This window comes from Mugil cephalus, chromosome 13, assembly GCF_022458985.1.
Source record: "Mugil cephalus isolate CIBA_MC_2020 chromosome 13, CIBA_Mcephalus_1.1, whole genome shotgun sequence".
NCBI lineage: Eukaryota > Metazoa > Chordata > Actinopteri > Mugiliformes > Mugilidae > Mugil > Mugil cephalus.
This window is the reverse complement of record NC_061782.1, coordinates 22,168,886-22,183,808: the sequence shown is the minus strand read 5'-3', so window position 1 is coordinate 22,183,808 and position 14,923 is coordinate 22,168,886. Positions and strand designations below refer to the sequence as shown.

At 41.0% G+C, this 14,923-nt stretch overlaps 1 non-coding gene across 1 annotated transcript; it reads left to right on the top strand.

Moving 5' to 3' along the window:
* The first annotated feature begins 14,437 nt into the window (after positions 1–14,437).
* trnar-ccg lies at positions 14,438–14,510 on the top strand. Its single transcript has one exon. It is a non-coding gene; the product is annotated as a tRNA-Arg (tRNA).
* The last annotated feature ends 413 nt before the right edge of the window (positions 14,511–14,923 follow it).

Below are 14,923 nucleotides of genomic sequence, written 5' to 3'. Positions count from 1 at the left end.
TTTACAAAAGAAATATTTTAGAGCAATTTTTAAAAGGGACAGTCGCTTAAATTAAACAATTAATGGAATGAATAGTGCTTTTTATTAATGACTTATTTTTAAGTGTATTGAATTAATAAATGACCTCCCATGCTATCTTTCTTTTATTCATTTTAGTCACCAAGTCTTCTGCCCAAACTTTACACATCACAACAGTCATCCCAGCAATCCTACCTAGAATTATAGGAATTAGGATAGTCACTGAGTGGTAGTCAGTGGGGCAGGAGAAAATGAGATGTTGGTATAAGGAGAAAGGGAGCGCAAACGGTAAAGAAAAAAGAGCTATAGAGAATGAAGGAGGCATGAAGGGAGGAAAACGGCAAAAAACAGGGGAGAGGGTATCCATAGAGGTAATCCCTAAGGTAAGGCTTTGTACAGTCTATCATGGATGCATGGGCAGGAGGATGGACAGAGGTCAAAGGAGGAATGAATGGGGGATAAAGTAATAGATGAGGAAAGTGAAAAGGGAGTCATAAAGATAGACGAGTGTAAAGGCAGGTGGAGAGAAAGTGAATAAAGTGAAAGATGGATGGATATAGGTAGAGAGAGGTGGCATTAAATAGTGCTTTAGAGAAGTGGATAGGGGCCAAAGGCCCACTAAGAGCTTTGGGTTCACTTAGAGGATCACTCTGAGGGCACATAGCCTGCTAATTCGGCTTTAATTCAAAATATCTAAAAGGATTTTCATCACCCCAGAAAGCATGGGTAACCATGCTGCAATGCAGAGGACAGAAAGCATTATGTCATGTTTTAGAGCATCAACAATATACAGCATAACTAGAGTTTTCTAGGGGCTCAAACTGGTTGCAACTTGCAAATATGCCATAAAATAACATTGCCATACTAGAGTGTGCATCTATTCCATGAAGTCTTTGTAAAACTAACATACAATTGTCTGACCTTAAAGCCAGTATGGCCAACTCAACCTTTAGCTCTTACATATAACATACCAAATCAAATTTAAAAAATTAACCATCACAAAAATAAACAAGCACAAAAAATGATGATGTTGAATGCATTGATAACCGCTACAACAACCACTTTAGAGCTAAGAAACAAATTCAAGAGGAAGGTTTAAACTGATTCAAACAGAAGCCATATAGTGCAATACTCTGAACTGTGGAAGGGTTGACAGGCTTTCTGGGGGTGTTCCACTCACTCAAATTGAAGCTATGTCTTGTACTCGACTCTCCAGTTCAACATATGTAGCTGAAAACCAGGTGTTTCATTAAGTCTGATTATGTTCCATGAGTGAGTACGGTGGAATACTATTAGGAACACATTTCTACATTCTCTACATGTTAAAGTTACTCCTCAATATTAAAGTGAGTCCTGATGAACTGTGGTGGCAAGTAAAGAAAGAATCTTCCTTGGCCTTCATAACCTGTCAGGACAGCCACGAAAATAACCGATTTGAACCACAAAATGAAGGTGGGGATAAAAAAGTGTTTTGTTCTGTGAAATGCAGCTTTATAGCAGATGGGCTTTCTATATTCAAGGGTGTGGCTCCCTGTGATTGTCATTAACGCTGCTAGATGGCTTCTTTCTTGTGTCAGGGTTAAAATGATTTGTCCACTGGCTGGTCTTTGCTCATTTTCTTGTATTGGAAGTCATCCATCTGTGGCTAATTAGATGGCCTCTTGGTGTGGCTGCTGCTAGAATTCCCATCAGAAGGAAAATCCTCACACAACAGGACAAATGAAACTCTAAAAGGAGAGATTACCAGGGGGAGGAGAGGTTGTGCACATTGTGAGGGTATGCCTGTGTTTATTCACAGGCACAGCTGAGGGCTTAGGGGTGTGTGTGTGTGTGTGTGTGTGTGTGTGTGTGTGTGTGTGTACCTACTTATGTCCAAATTGGGGACACCATTGCAATTGGGGACCAAAACCACAGTCCCCAATTATATTTCATTTTAGTTGCATTCGGCATGCTCCAAACATAACATAACACACAAACATAAGTGACTATGAAGATCAGCAAATCCAAGATCTCAAAGATTCAGACCCAAATTTGAGTGATCTGCAAAGGGACAAAGGTTTCTGTAAAAGATCAAGGAACACAGCAACCTATGTGAAAAGACAAAATAAGAACCATAAGAAAAACAAAGTAAATTTAACTGTGACTGTGAAAACTTGTACAAAAACAGAAGACAACAAAAGAGCATGGCATCATTGCCTCTACTGTGGCAAATCAAACTTAAAGATGGCGAGGCATCTGCAGAGAAAGCATGTAGAAAATATATCTGCAAGCAGCAATGGTGGGTCCAAAAAGTATACAGGATTGGAATGCGCTGTAAATAGCTTTCTTAGACTTTATTTTGTAGGCTAAGGACAGACTCGATTCTGGTTGTGTGCGCCATATATTCACCTTTACTGATTGACTTACAACGCAGGTTAATTTAAGAAATCTCTCAGTTGCTGTCCTGTCCGGTAATAACGGGTCTCTGTGGGCAACGTGAACTGAAGGTAGATGGGAGTGTCTGTTGTGAGTGTAAAGGGCACGTCAGCCAAAGCTGTAGTGGGTGTGTATGTGTGAGTGAATGAATGAGTGAGACTGTAGTTTGCTGAACAGATGATCACAGGAAAAGGCTACAAAACTGCGCCGAACTGATTTGAAAACAGCTCAATTTTTATCCACAAGAAGTTGATCATTGATAAGCTATTGTTAAGCTTCAGACTAACACTGACTAGGATGTTGTGTTGGGCAGAGAGGTTCTGACGTCCTTTGTGGCGAACTACCGTGTATGCTGCAGGTGACGCTGTAAGTGTGCTGTTGCGGGCTGTTGAATAACAGCTCATCACAAACAGAAGGGGTGTTATACTGTAAGAAGTTGATCATGGAGAGACTATTGTTAAACTCCAGACTAACTCGGCAGGAGATGTCTTTATTTGACAATTAGTAAACACCCTGCTGCACCTTTTGTTGCTTCTTCCACATTAGCATGTTAATGTACTTGGCAGTGAGGTGTGACTTGTTTTTACTGTAGACATCCTCCCACACTGTTGTTTACATATTCCCAGCCCCCCGTGAGGAGGCCACTCTCTCCGTTTGAACTTTACAGTACATGAGGGCGACTCGGATCTTGTGCTGGTCAGAGAGATCCTGACTCCTGTTGTAACGAACTACTGCTGCGCACCGAAGAAGGCTTAGTTGCTGAAGGCGGATTTTGTGGAAGGATTACTTTTTGCTGGAGTTAAGCAGGTAACATTGATGCTGCCAATTTTATGTTGTTCTTTAAAAGTTGGAGTATGTGATGTCAAGTAAATGATACTTAAGAGTTACTGATGGTTGAGTAAAGCGCCTGTGTTTGTAACGTAAGAAAATGCAAGCGCAGCTTTGGTGAGTTATACCTGTAATTTTCTTCTTACGTGCAGCTTAAGTGAAAGAAGGAATGGCAAGCCCTGCGAAGAGGAGTAGGACAGAAGAGGAGGACTTCGTGATCGGCTATGTGCACAGCCCATCTCCAACGAAGACGTCGAAAAAAGCACCCTGTACTTCGAAGGGTTGCTGCAGACCGGCCAGGAGGAGTACCATCGGGTGGTCGTGTTTTCAGCACAGAAACGACAAGCATATGAACAAGCTGCAGCGAAAACAGCGCTGAAGTTGACACACTTCCGGAGAACCCTCAGTAAGTTGAACACTTAAGATATTACAGTGAAGTAGATATATGTATGTGGTGGATGATTTAAGATAATAAACTCATGACGTCTTTGTTTTCATGTAGGTCTCACCGACCCTGAGGGGTTTGACGTGCTGTGTGGTGCCAGCAGTAAAGTGGAGGTTGTGAAGAGCGTGTGTTTTTTTTATAAAGGACCCCTGGCCTTTGGACCTCAGAGCATCAGGAATGTTTTGGGCCTAGGTTCCCATCAACACGTAAGTTAAGCGCAGGTGAAAATGAGCCCGATAGTAGGCTGTGGCAATTTGGCATTTGTCATGGAATAGCTCAAATTATTTAAAAAGTCCAGGACTGTATTGTGATGCTCTGATTTTGAAGGTTTTTTTTTTTCCAATTTTTTTTTTGTGTTTTTTTTTGTCCTCCTGTGTGTGTTGTAACAGGTTGCAGCGGTGCGAGTGAAAGTATTGCCTGGTGGGGTGGTGAGCAGGGTCGTGCCAGTTGAGGGAGTGTTGCAGGAGATGTGCGAATTCAGGATCTGTGACAGCAGCGGACATACTACTGTATCGTTGTGGGAGGACAAGATTGAGAAGGTCAGCGTCTCGCATAGCTACGAGATGACGAAGCTGACAACGAGACAGTTAAAGGACAAGACCACTTTGAGCAGCACTCCTTCCACAACCATACTAGAATTTGGGACTTCGGGGGGCCTGAGTCCTTGGAGCCGTTCGAGGACCCTGGAGATCTGGTGACGATTAGTGGATGTGTCGTTGGTGTGAAAATTTACGCGAGACATCACTGCAAGAGATGCGTTGCAGTACGAACAGACTATAAGGAGCGGTGTTTCAGTCACTATTGTGGGAGCTGCGAGATGCTACAAAGGGCCGCTTGTTACGCTTTGATGTACAGTGAGACCCTGGTTGTACTGTCGAATAGCAAGGAGCACACGCTCACGCCTACAAACTCTGTACTGTCGAGATTTTTGGCTGAGCACCTGGACAGTGCTGGCAGCGGGCTAGCAGAGATGCAAGAAAAACTGGTGCGTGCTGTTATGCCCCATCTAGGGGTGTCTAGGACACAACATGATTAGGCTCCCATCTTCCCCTTGTCCCAAGTAGCCACCAAGACAAACAAGAGATTTATAATGTAAAGTAAGTTATTTATTTGCAACAGAGAAACAAATGAAATTCTGACTTCAGGCCCGGCCGCCATCTTGGATATTTATATAGGCGTCCTCCGTCAACCGCGGCCAGTCAGGGTCCAGGACCGGAGCCTCCCACACCAATCATCTCCTCCGTGCAGCACACGCCTGAAACAAACTAATGGGGGCCTACGACGAGAATTGTAACAGTGCGGAGAATGTTAAGGTGCAGGTGGACTCTGAGGTCACCGTATCCTCTAACAATAGAGGAAGAGGCCATGACGGGGTCCGAGTAGGCACAGGGGTCGTCGCCTGTGCCGACTGAAGCAGGAACAAATGCGGAAGTCGCTGTTAGCGGAGTTGGAGGGGCTGGCAGAACTGTATAAGCCAGACGGACCTATGTCAAAGTGACGTTTATTTTGCTGTGTTGTGATGGTTGTGAAAATATCTAAAATAAAGTTTTTGTGTGCAGTGTAACTATTGGGTGATTGTGTTTTCTTTAAGCAACTGTACTTGAGGATATCTTGTGTATTGTAGTGAAAGGTTAAGAAGAGAAGTTAATTCATATTTGAAAGCTGTAAGGTTCAGAAGTTAATATAATTTACATTTGAGTTAATTTACTAAAAAGATGGTTTTACAATGTTATAATTTACATCAGTTAACTATTTACGTATTTATGTTACAGTTACTATTTACATATGTACATGTTAAATATTTACAACTGCATTTGCTGAATCTGCCTTTCTGATTGCCTTACTTTTAGTGTAATCTGACTCCTAGCTTCTGATTGGTTAGTTTAGTCTGGTGAGATGTGCAACAGAAGGAAGTGAAAATGTTCTGAAGTGTTGGGGTCGAGTAAAGTGCTGCTTAAGAAAGTTATTGCTGTTTGTTCTTATAAAGAGTGATCCAACCACCACACATCGAACCCTTACATTACAGTAGTCTGCACATTTGATTTACTGGAATGTCATTATAGGAGCATTTCAAAGTGTCAAGTGCGTAATGCAGGGGTTAACGTAGCTATGCTTTAAAATCGACTTTCTGACTACAGTCATGTGTCAGTTTACATGCAGCGCAAGAAAACCGAATAACCGTGCTCCTCATTCACTCTAGGTGGCGATATGTGTCTTTTCAGCGGATAATACCACATTAATACTGTCCGTTTTCTGATTGATTTATTTTTGTCGACATTGGCGACAAAGTTGTGTGTCTTATTTGTGGAGTTAATGTGCCCATGCAACAGTATGGGTCTTTCGTATTATTTGAAGAATATCTCAGTGTGTGACCTCTGTGAGATTTCTTCTTCGAAAACGACTTGTCAGGAGCTGGTCAGGTTTTGGGTAATAGCAGCTGTATTTGACCGTATTTGAGTAGAATGTTTTCCTCGTTTTGATACGTCTTATAGTTTTTGATCAATCTTTATTGTGTTCAAAGTATTGACAAAAAAATGGGGTCAAAGTATTTATCGTATTTATCGTTTGAGTGTAGAATTGATTTTACAGCATAAAGTTTTGTATCGAAGGGATGGATATTTTTTCCACAGTTGTAGACAAACTTGTTGTGTCTCTCACAATGTGCTCAACAAAGCAGTGAGATGTACAGAATTTGAACTGCGAGCCTCTGTTCGCGGTAAAGTACCCGTTTGCTCCATTCACTCCAATGAAGATTTTCTGAGAGAAGGCAAAGGGACCTTTGTGTTTAACTTGTGAGTGTGTCCAAAATATTTACTCTACAAGGACAAAAACATATCAACGTCTTCAGGAATGTCTTACGACGCCCACGGTCTGCTTGTTTTTCTGACAGGAGCTCTACCGTTTTGTCACAGTAAGCCCAAATGTGAGACCAGCGAAAAGCGGGAAAATCAGTCTATTTCTCCACGTCCCTGTGTCCCGGCTCCACGCACTTGCCACGGCAACCCCTGAGCTGCAGGCCTGGGCCACAGCTGAGACCAATTCATTAATCAGGGACCCCTCTTGATGTCTCTGCTGTTAATACCCTGTGATCCCTGTGTCCCACACACTTATGTTACAACAATACACACCAACACACACACCTCCCCACCCACACAGGTAACTTGGTTATTACAGTTACACATACACGTGCACGCAAGCGCGCCACACATGCACACAGGTAACTTTACGTTATTACAGTTACACACTATAAGAGTAATAGGACGCACACACGCACGCAAAAGGGCACATTACTCTCTCAGACACAGGCTAACTGTGCTAACCATATGCTTAATATGCTAAATGTGGTTTAAGTGTGCTAACTATGCTACATGTGGGTTAACTGTGCTAAATGTAGGCTAAATGTGCTAAATGGCTAACTATGGCCGCAGCAGGCAAACGAAGTGGTGCGGCTTGGTCTAAAGATAGTCTGTGCCGATTTTCGTGGAACAAACTTACTTTGAAGAAAGAAAAACTCAAATGCTGTACCTGATAATTATAGTAAAAATGTCTTCTGATAAATTACTATTTACAGTGGGGGAAATAAGTATTTGATCCCTGCTGAATTTGTAAGTTTGCCCACTTCCATAGAAATGATCAGACTCTGGTTTTTATGGTTGTTTACTGGTTATGGGTATAGACAGAATATCAGTCGAAAATGCATAAAAACACACAATCTAAAAGTTATAAATTGTTATGTATTTTATTAAGGGAAATAAGTATTTGATCCCCAAGCACAACACAAGTCAGTACTTTGTAGAGAAACCTTTGTTGGCAAGCACAGCGATGAGACGTTTCTTGTAGTTGGTCACCAGGTTTGCACACAGCGCAGGAGGGATTTTGGCCCATTCATCTTTACAGACAGTCTCTAAATCCTTCAAGTTTCTTGGCTGCCTCTTGGAAACTCGGAGCTTCAGCTCCCTCCACAGGTTTTCGATCGGGTTAAGGTCTGGAGACTGACTAGGCCACTCCATGACCTTAAGATGCTTCTTCTTGAGCCACTCCTTTGTTGTCCTGGCAGTATGTTTTGGGTCATTGTCATGTTGGAAAACCCACCCACGAGGCATCTTCAGTGTTCTTGCTGAGGAAAGAAGGTTTTTGTCCAAGATGTTACAGTACATGGCTGCATTCATTGGCCCCATAATGCGGTGAAGTTGCCCTGTACCCTTTGCTGAAAAACAGCCCCAAAACATGATGTTTCCACCTCCATGCTTAACCGTGGGTATGGTGTTCTTTGGGTCATACTCACGTTTTTTCATCCTCCAAACACGGCGGGTCGAGTTAATGCCAAATAGCTCAACTTTGGTTTCGTCAGACCACAGCACTTTCTCCCAAGCCTTCTCTGAGTCATTTAGATGTTCACTGGCAAACTTAAGGCGGGCCTGTACATGTGCCTTCTTGAGCAGGGGGACCTTGCGGGCACTGCAAGAGTTCAATCCATAACGGCGCAGTGTGTTGCCAACTGTTTTCTTGGTGACGGAGGTCCCAACTGCTTCCAGATCATTAACAAGCTCCTGCCGTGTTGTTTTAGGCTGCTCCCTCACCTTTCTCATCATCATCCTCACTCCATGAGGCGAGATTTTGCGGGGAGCTCCAGACCGAGGACAGTTGATGGTCCTTTTATGGGTCTTCCACTTGTGAATAATAGCACCAATAGTTGTCACCTTCTCACCAAGCCTTTTGCTGATGGTTTTGTAACCTATACCAGCCTTGTGCAGGTCTACAATCTTGTCCCTGACATCTTTTGACAGCTCTTTGGTCTTGCCCATGGTGCTGTAGAAGTTGGAATGTAAGAAACTGATTCTTAGAGCAGGTGTGCTTTATATACATGACGAGTTAAGATCAGGAGTATTGGTAATTAGTTGACTGAGCACAGCTGTGTGCCACATGCGCACTAGCCAATCTGTAGGAGCCTGAATTCTAAGTGAATTGTTGGGGATCAAATACTTATTTCCCTTAATAAAATACATAACAATTTATAACTTTTAGATTGTGTGTTTTTATGCATTTTCGACTGATATTCTGTCTATACCCATAACCAGTAAACAACCATAAAAACCAGAGTCTGATCATTTCTATGGAAGTGGGCAAACTTACAAATTCAGCAGGGGATCAAATGCTTATTTCCCCCACTGTATATACCAATCATCATTTTTCCTATAATTATCAGGTACAGTATTTGAGTTTTTCTTTCTTCAAAGTAACCTCTGGCTTTAACAACAGCATGACATATACGAAGCATTTGTTCCATATTGTATGCAGGATATTTGTATGCTGACTCTCAAAAATCAAACAGTTTAAGTGAATAATGCAAACTGGATTTGTTTTTTGCTTTTGCACTATAGTTGTGACTCTTTCAAATCTTCTCGACCTTCAAACTAAGCACACCTTAGTACACTTAAAGGTAAATTGAGGAAAGTGATTCATGTCAATAAAAGCAAAGTCTGATCACTAAGTAAATAAATCCCAGAATACATAGAACTCATACACTCATGCTGATTTTTAAGAAAGAAATTGTGAACAGAAACTAGAGGTTGCTTCCCAACATTTGGCCTGTAGTGTATGTTTTATATATAATATAATATAATATAATATAATATAATATAATATAATATAATATAATATAATATAATATAATTTAATATAATATAATCATAAACTGAAGAGCCTCAGGACACAAATTAACAGGACAAATTATTACTTAAAATCCTTGTGCAGCGCTGGCTTGATGAATAAGATTCTCCTCTCCTGTCCTTGTTTCCTTTACTCTTGTCATCCTCTCCTGTCCTCTTCTGCTCTTTCATCTAGATAGGAGACATGGACCACCAAAAGCAGCAGCAGCAGCAGCTGGGGTCCGCAGGCCCTGGTTTTGATTTGCCCCCAAAGGAGACTAAAAATAACACCATAAATATCAACCAGCTCATAGACTTGGACCTGCTGAATGTGAGGTGAGACGGAGGCCCATAAATACTGCAATAACTAATGATACTGCAATACCTATGAGCCATATTTTTAAATACCTGTAAAGACACTGAGCTTCACACTACCTGTAAACATACTGACCGAGGCTGTTGCGAATCTTGAGATGGACTGTGAAGAAAGTTGCAGCAAAACCGCTTAAGATCCATCCACTCCCATCATATGCTGCTGTAGGGATGCAGGAACAGAACACTACTGCATAATAGGAGCTATTAAAAAAAATGTTCATATTGATGACCGATCCAAGATGCAACAGCTACAAGATTCCATCCTTGGCGCTCAAACTAGGCCATAATCTAACCAAAATAGCAGATATTGCGATGGATGTCTGAGAACAAGAAGGCCCTTGAAGATGTGATGACGTTCAGGACACTACAAGAAAATAAATGGGATGAGTGGGTGTCCTCGCATGCACTAAGGAACCTCAGAGTCGAAATGGAATAAACCTCTTATCCCCTTCTGTGAAGATGTTGTGAGACTGCGCAACCATATTGACACAGTAAGGCCTAAGTGCCAGTCCAATCTTGAAACTGCACCAGATAAGAGGAACTGGTTAAGTCTTTCTTGCTAAACTAGCACTCTGTGAAGTGATCGTGTTCAATCGTAGGAGAGAGGGAGAAGTATCAAAGATGTCCCTGAATGACTTCATGTTGAATCTGGATCTGGATTACTGGTAAAGGTGTTTCACCTTTACCAGTAATCCAGATCTTGACCTTGGTTTGACTGACGTGGAAAAGAAGCACTGCACGTAAGGAAAAAGGAGAGCTGTCACATTTTAGGCATGACTCTGGACGAGATCAACGTTGATCCAAAAGGTAAATCCTCACCATGCACATCGATTTAATTTGTGATGGTTTAAATTAGGGATGCACGATAACTTTGTTGAAACCGATACCTTTCTGCTTCCAAAGGCTGATACCGATAACCAATAACATACCTGGACATAAGAAAGACTAATGAACAAACAGTTTTGACTCTTAAAATGAAGATATATATTTTTTCAGATGAAAAACTATTAGCAAGCAAACATTTGCTAAAAGATCGCAGCACTCTACAAGGAAATTCTTTTCATATCACATACCTTCCATCCTTTCTTTTCTTCATTCCTTCCTTCCCTGTCTCCTCTCTTCCATCTTCCCTCCTTTCCTTCCTTCCTTCCTTCCTTCCTTCCTTCCTTCCTTCCTTCCTTTCCTTTCCTCCTCCCTTCCATCCTTTCCTCATTCCTCCCTTCCTTCCACCCTCCTTTCTTTCCTTCCCTCCCTCCTTCCTTCCTCCCTCGTCATTTTCTTCCTTCCTTCGTTATTCCTCCCTCCCTTCCTTCCTTTCTTCCTTCCTTTTCTTTCTTCCTTCCTTCCCTCGTCCCTTCCTTCCTTCCCTCCTCCCTTCCACCACCTAAAACAGTGGTTATGCTTGTGCATTTTAGCTGTGCTGTAGTTTTATGGACCTTTTCACCTCGGTCACCATTGATGGCCATTGAAAGGATTTTTACTGCAGGACTGGCTCACTGGGGGTCTCCAGGTGGACTTTGAGGAAGAAAAAACTATATAGGAATACTCATCAGCATGTGAGTCCATACTGACTGAATTTTGTTTCTAGGGTGAACTATTCCTTTAATGCACTGGTGCAGTTCTGCGAAGCAGCAGCAGACAGAGTAGTTTTGAACCTCTTGTTATGTGGAGCCTCTACAGCTGTGGTTAAATACACCTGAGAGAATTATTCTCAATTTTCAGATAATTGTGGCAGTTACTGATCAACAAGTTTATGTACATCAGTAATGAGTTTACCCTCTGTTGCCTGCTGTTAAAAATAAAATTTGAGAGACTTTTCATTAGACATTTGTGTCATTTGTTTGTATAGCTCAGTCTATAACTCAGCCTATGGTGTTTTTATACTGGATAATTAATTTGTATGTGAACAGCAACTATTTGTAGCTACTACTGTTTTACAAAATTGAACATAATTACTTTATCTCAATTTTACTAAAAGGCAGTAATATAAAATCGGTATTTTACTGTTTTATTATGAAAATGTAGGTCTTTTAGTTTGATGACCACATCACAGCAGCAGGATATGCTGTTTGCACCTTCATTTTCCATGGAAACGGTAGTAGTAGTTTTCTGTCACAGTAAATATTGTGTAACATATGCTACTTTAACTTGTCGGTGGACATGCTTCCAAAAGAAGCTTTGTGATTCGCCGGCTCCGTCAATAAATTCACATGTATTGATTTTCTCCATGATTTTCACTGCTAAGAGATGATTATGCTTCTCAACCAGCTGGGGGAGTAATGAGTCCAAACTACCTAAGAAAGGATGGAAGGGAGGAGGAAAGGAAAGGAGGGAAGGAAGGAAGAAAGAAGAACAAATGACAAATGTTGGCTCCAAAACCCTATGTTACAACTGTTAAACCTTTGGGTAAAATATTATCACAACTGGCAGAATGACTGACAAAAAGTCACAACTAACACATTTATATATATATATATATATATATATATATATATATGTACACACACACACATACACACACACACACACACGTTTAATGATAACATAACTGCTGACTTTGTCTTTGTTGACTTGTGGAAGCTTGAACCTGTATTTTATTACCATTTGCAAAATGAAAAAAAAAAAAAAAACATATTTCCATTTGTGCCAGAGACACATGTCAACAGTGAGAGAGGACATCATTTGACTAGATTTCAGCAGAAAGCCAGCAAATATTTCCTATGGAGGCATGTATTTAACTGTTGACCTTGGGGATATATGGTGATGGCTTAGAGAGGCGGAAGCAACATAAGAGCTTTTTATTCAGATAAGCCACTCTTTTGCTCCCTCTCCTCTGTTCCTACTCTGCTTCACATTGTAAAGTGCTATTGTGTGATTTTTCAGCACCACTGAAATAATAGCGCTGTTTGCCTTTTCTGATGAAAAACACGTGTAATTACTGTAACCTTCCCATGTGACTAAAAGGGAGAGCTTCTTACATTGACTACTTTCAGTCTTGACTTTTACACAAAGACAACAACAAAAACATTAAGCTGTAATTATGACATCAGTAAGGTTTCAGCTGCATTCTGCAGTAGAACCTCAAGTGCAAACACCTCCATCACAGACATACAAGTTTTCTGTGTTATTATTTTTTTTTTAATTGGTATATAGATTTCCACAAACTCTTACAATCAAATACTGATGTCAGCAGTGTGCTTTAGGTATTTACCTTTCTACGAGGTCAACAGTAGTGTTGTGGTAGATTTAGTTTTACCTGGTCAACAGAAGCTTTTTTTTTTTTAATGTTCCTCAAATCTGGATGTTCTTTTTTTCTTCAAACTGAGAATAATTTACATTAATGGAACAGTAATGGTGCTCCCCGTCTCTTTATATCACGGTTTCTGTTTCATTCATATGGGCTTTTCTGCCCTGTACAAAGAGTCCCACCTTTGCGATACATTTGCTGAACTTTCTGGTTGCCGTTATTTTGTTCTGTGAAGCTTTATCCACTATGAATACCCTGATGAATCACTAAATGTAGGCACTAGCACTTTTGGGGGAACTTTGTTTGTAATATCTTTTTGATTATGCAACTTGGATGAAATGGGGTTGGGTTCTGTGCAGTCTCTGTACGATGATTACATGTTAAAATTGCATTTTGATTATCTGCTCAAATGACTCAAACTAACTGCTCCAGAGTTCAGACAAACAGTTCCAAACATGCCACCCACTGACTTGCTTTCAGTTCCACCCCCTCTCTTCCTCTATGGCTCTCCATCTATCTTTCCTCCACTCGCTGTCTCTCTGGATAATAATAACCTACCACACTGGGCTCATTACAGCATCAAAGAGGGTCTCCATGAAAACACTGATCACTGTGTTGGGAGCAGAGAACTCGGCTTTGATTCCCTCTAACACCCACATGAAAAGAAACATTTGAGGAAAAACAAGAAGGAAAACCAGCTCTGAAACTATTTTTTAACAGGAAACTTCATCTTTGAATGTGATGAATATTTGTACCTCAGTGGCAGTTTGGTAAATCTGAATCAGCAGTAGTTTATGATCGCATGCCTACTGTATGTCCTTTAGAATATATACTTTGAATATATAATATATAAATTTGCCAGTGTAAATTTTGCTGTGTCAAGTTTTTGGTACTTTGGGAGTTATTCCAGCTATAGCAAGAGTATGTTGCTGGTGTTGGTGAAAATATCCAGAGTTAAAAAGACATGGTTATAAAATTGCTCTTCCAGTGTAATATATGCAGTGCCAAGAGAGTACATGTACTCTCTCAGAGTTAATACACATGAAGATGCTGTCCCTCAGTGTTAGTAGGGATGTTCACTCATGAAAGTACTCTACACTCTGGAAAGCTACACCCACTTCCTCCTCATTACAAGTCGAAAAGGATTTTCACTCCACCATTTTCCAGCCATCAAAAGATTGTGGTAAGTTTCTCATATTATTATTATTTTTTTTGTTCAGCTCTTTTTAATTGTGAATTTATTTATTACAGCAAAAAAAACACACACAAAAAAAAAATAGAAAACCGACATAATCGCATCCCATCAAGAACATAACTCAGTTGTCACCCAAAAAGACTGTTCTATTCATAGAAGAATTCACCACTACACCAGTTTCCAGACACTGAATCATCACAGCGGCCCACATGATGATACAGATAGAGAGAGAAAAATAGATAGGCCTAAATGAAAGCTGGGAGAATAACCCAGTGGCCTAATGGATAAGGCATCAGCCTCCGGAGCTGGGGATTGTGGGTTCAAGTCCCACCTGGGTTGCAAATGCTTCTATTATCCTATTGTGTGGTGTTGTCCACAACATACTTCAGTTGTGTCTTGATATACCAAAGGATAAGTGCTAATGTGACCATTGAATACTAGCTTAAATGTGCAACTAACATTATTTAGTCAGAAGAGACAATGTCAGCAGCAGGTAAAGTGGCATGAACAGCTTAGTATTGTATGAATTAATTACTGTAAATTGTGTACTTTTGGTTTACTTTTAGTTTATTCCTGGCCGGAGTGAGGCCTCAGAGTGCCACTGAGCTTCAGGAGAAGTCCTGGGGATGTCAGGCTGGAGTTGGAGGTGGAGGACCAGAGAAGGAGCTTCAGGTCAGCGGTGCCATCTGTCCTCAACAGGAACGGTCTTTGGCAGCGGGATGGATGGGCTGTGTGCGCTTGATGGGACCCAG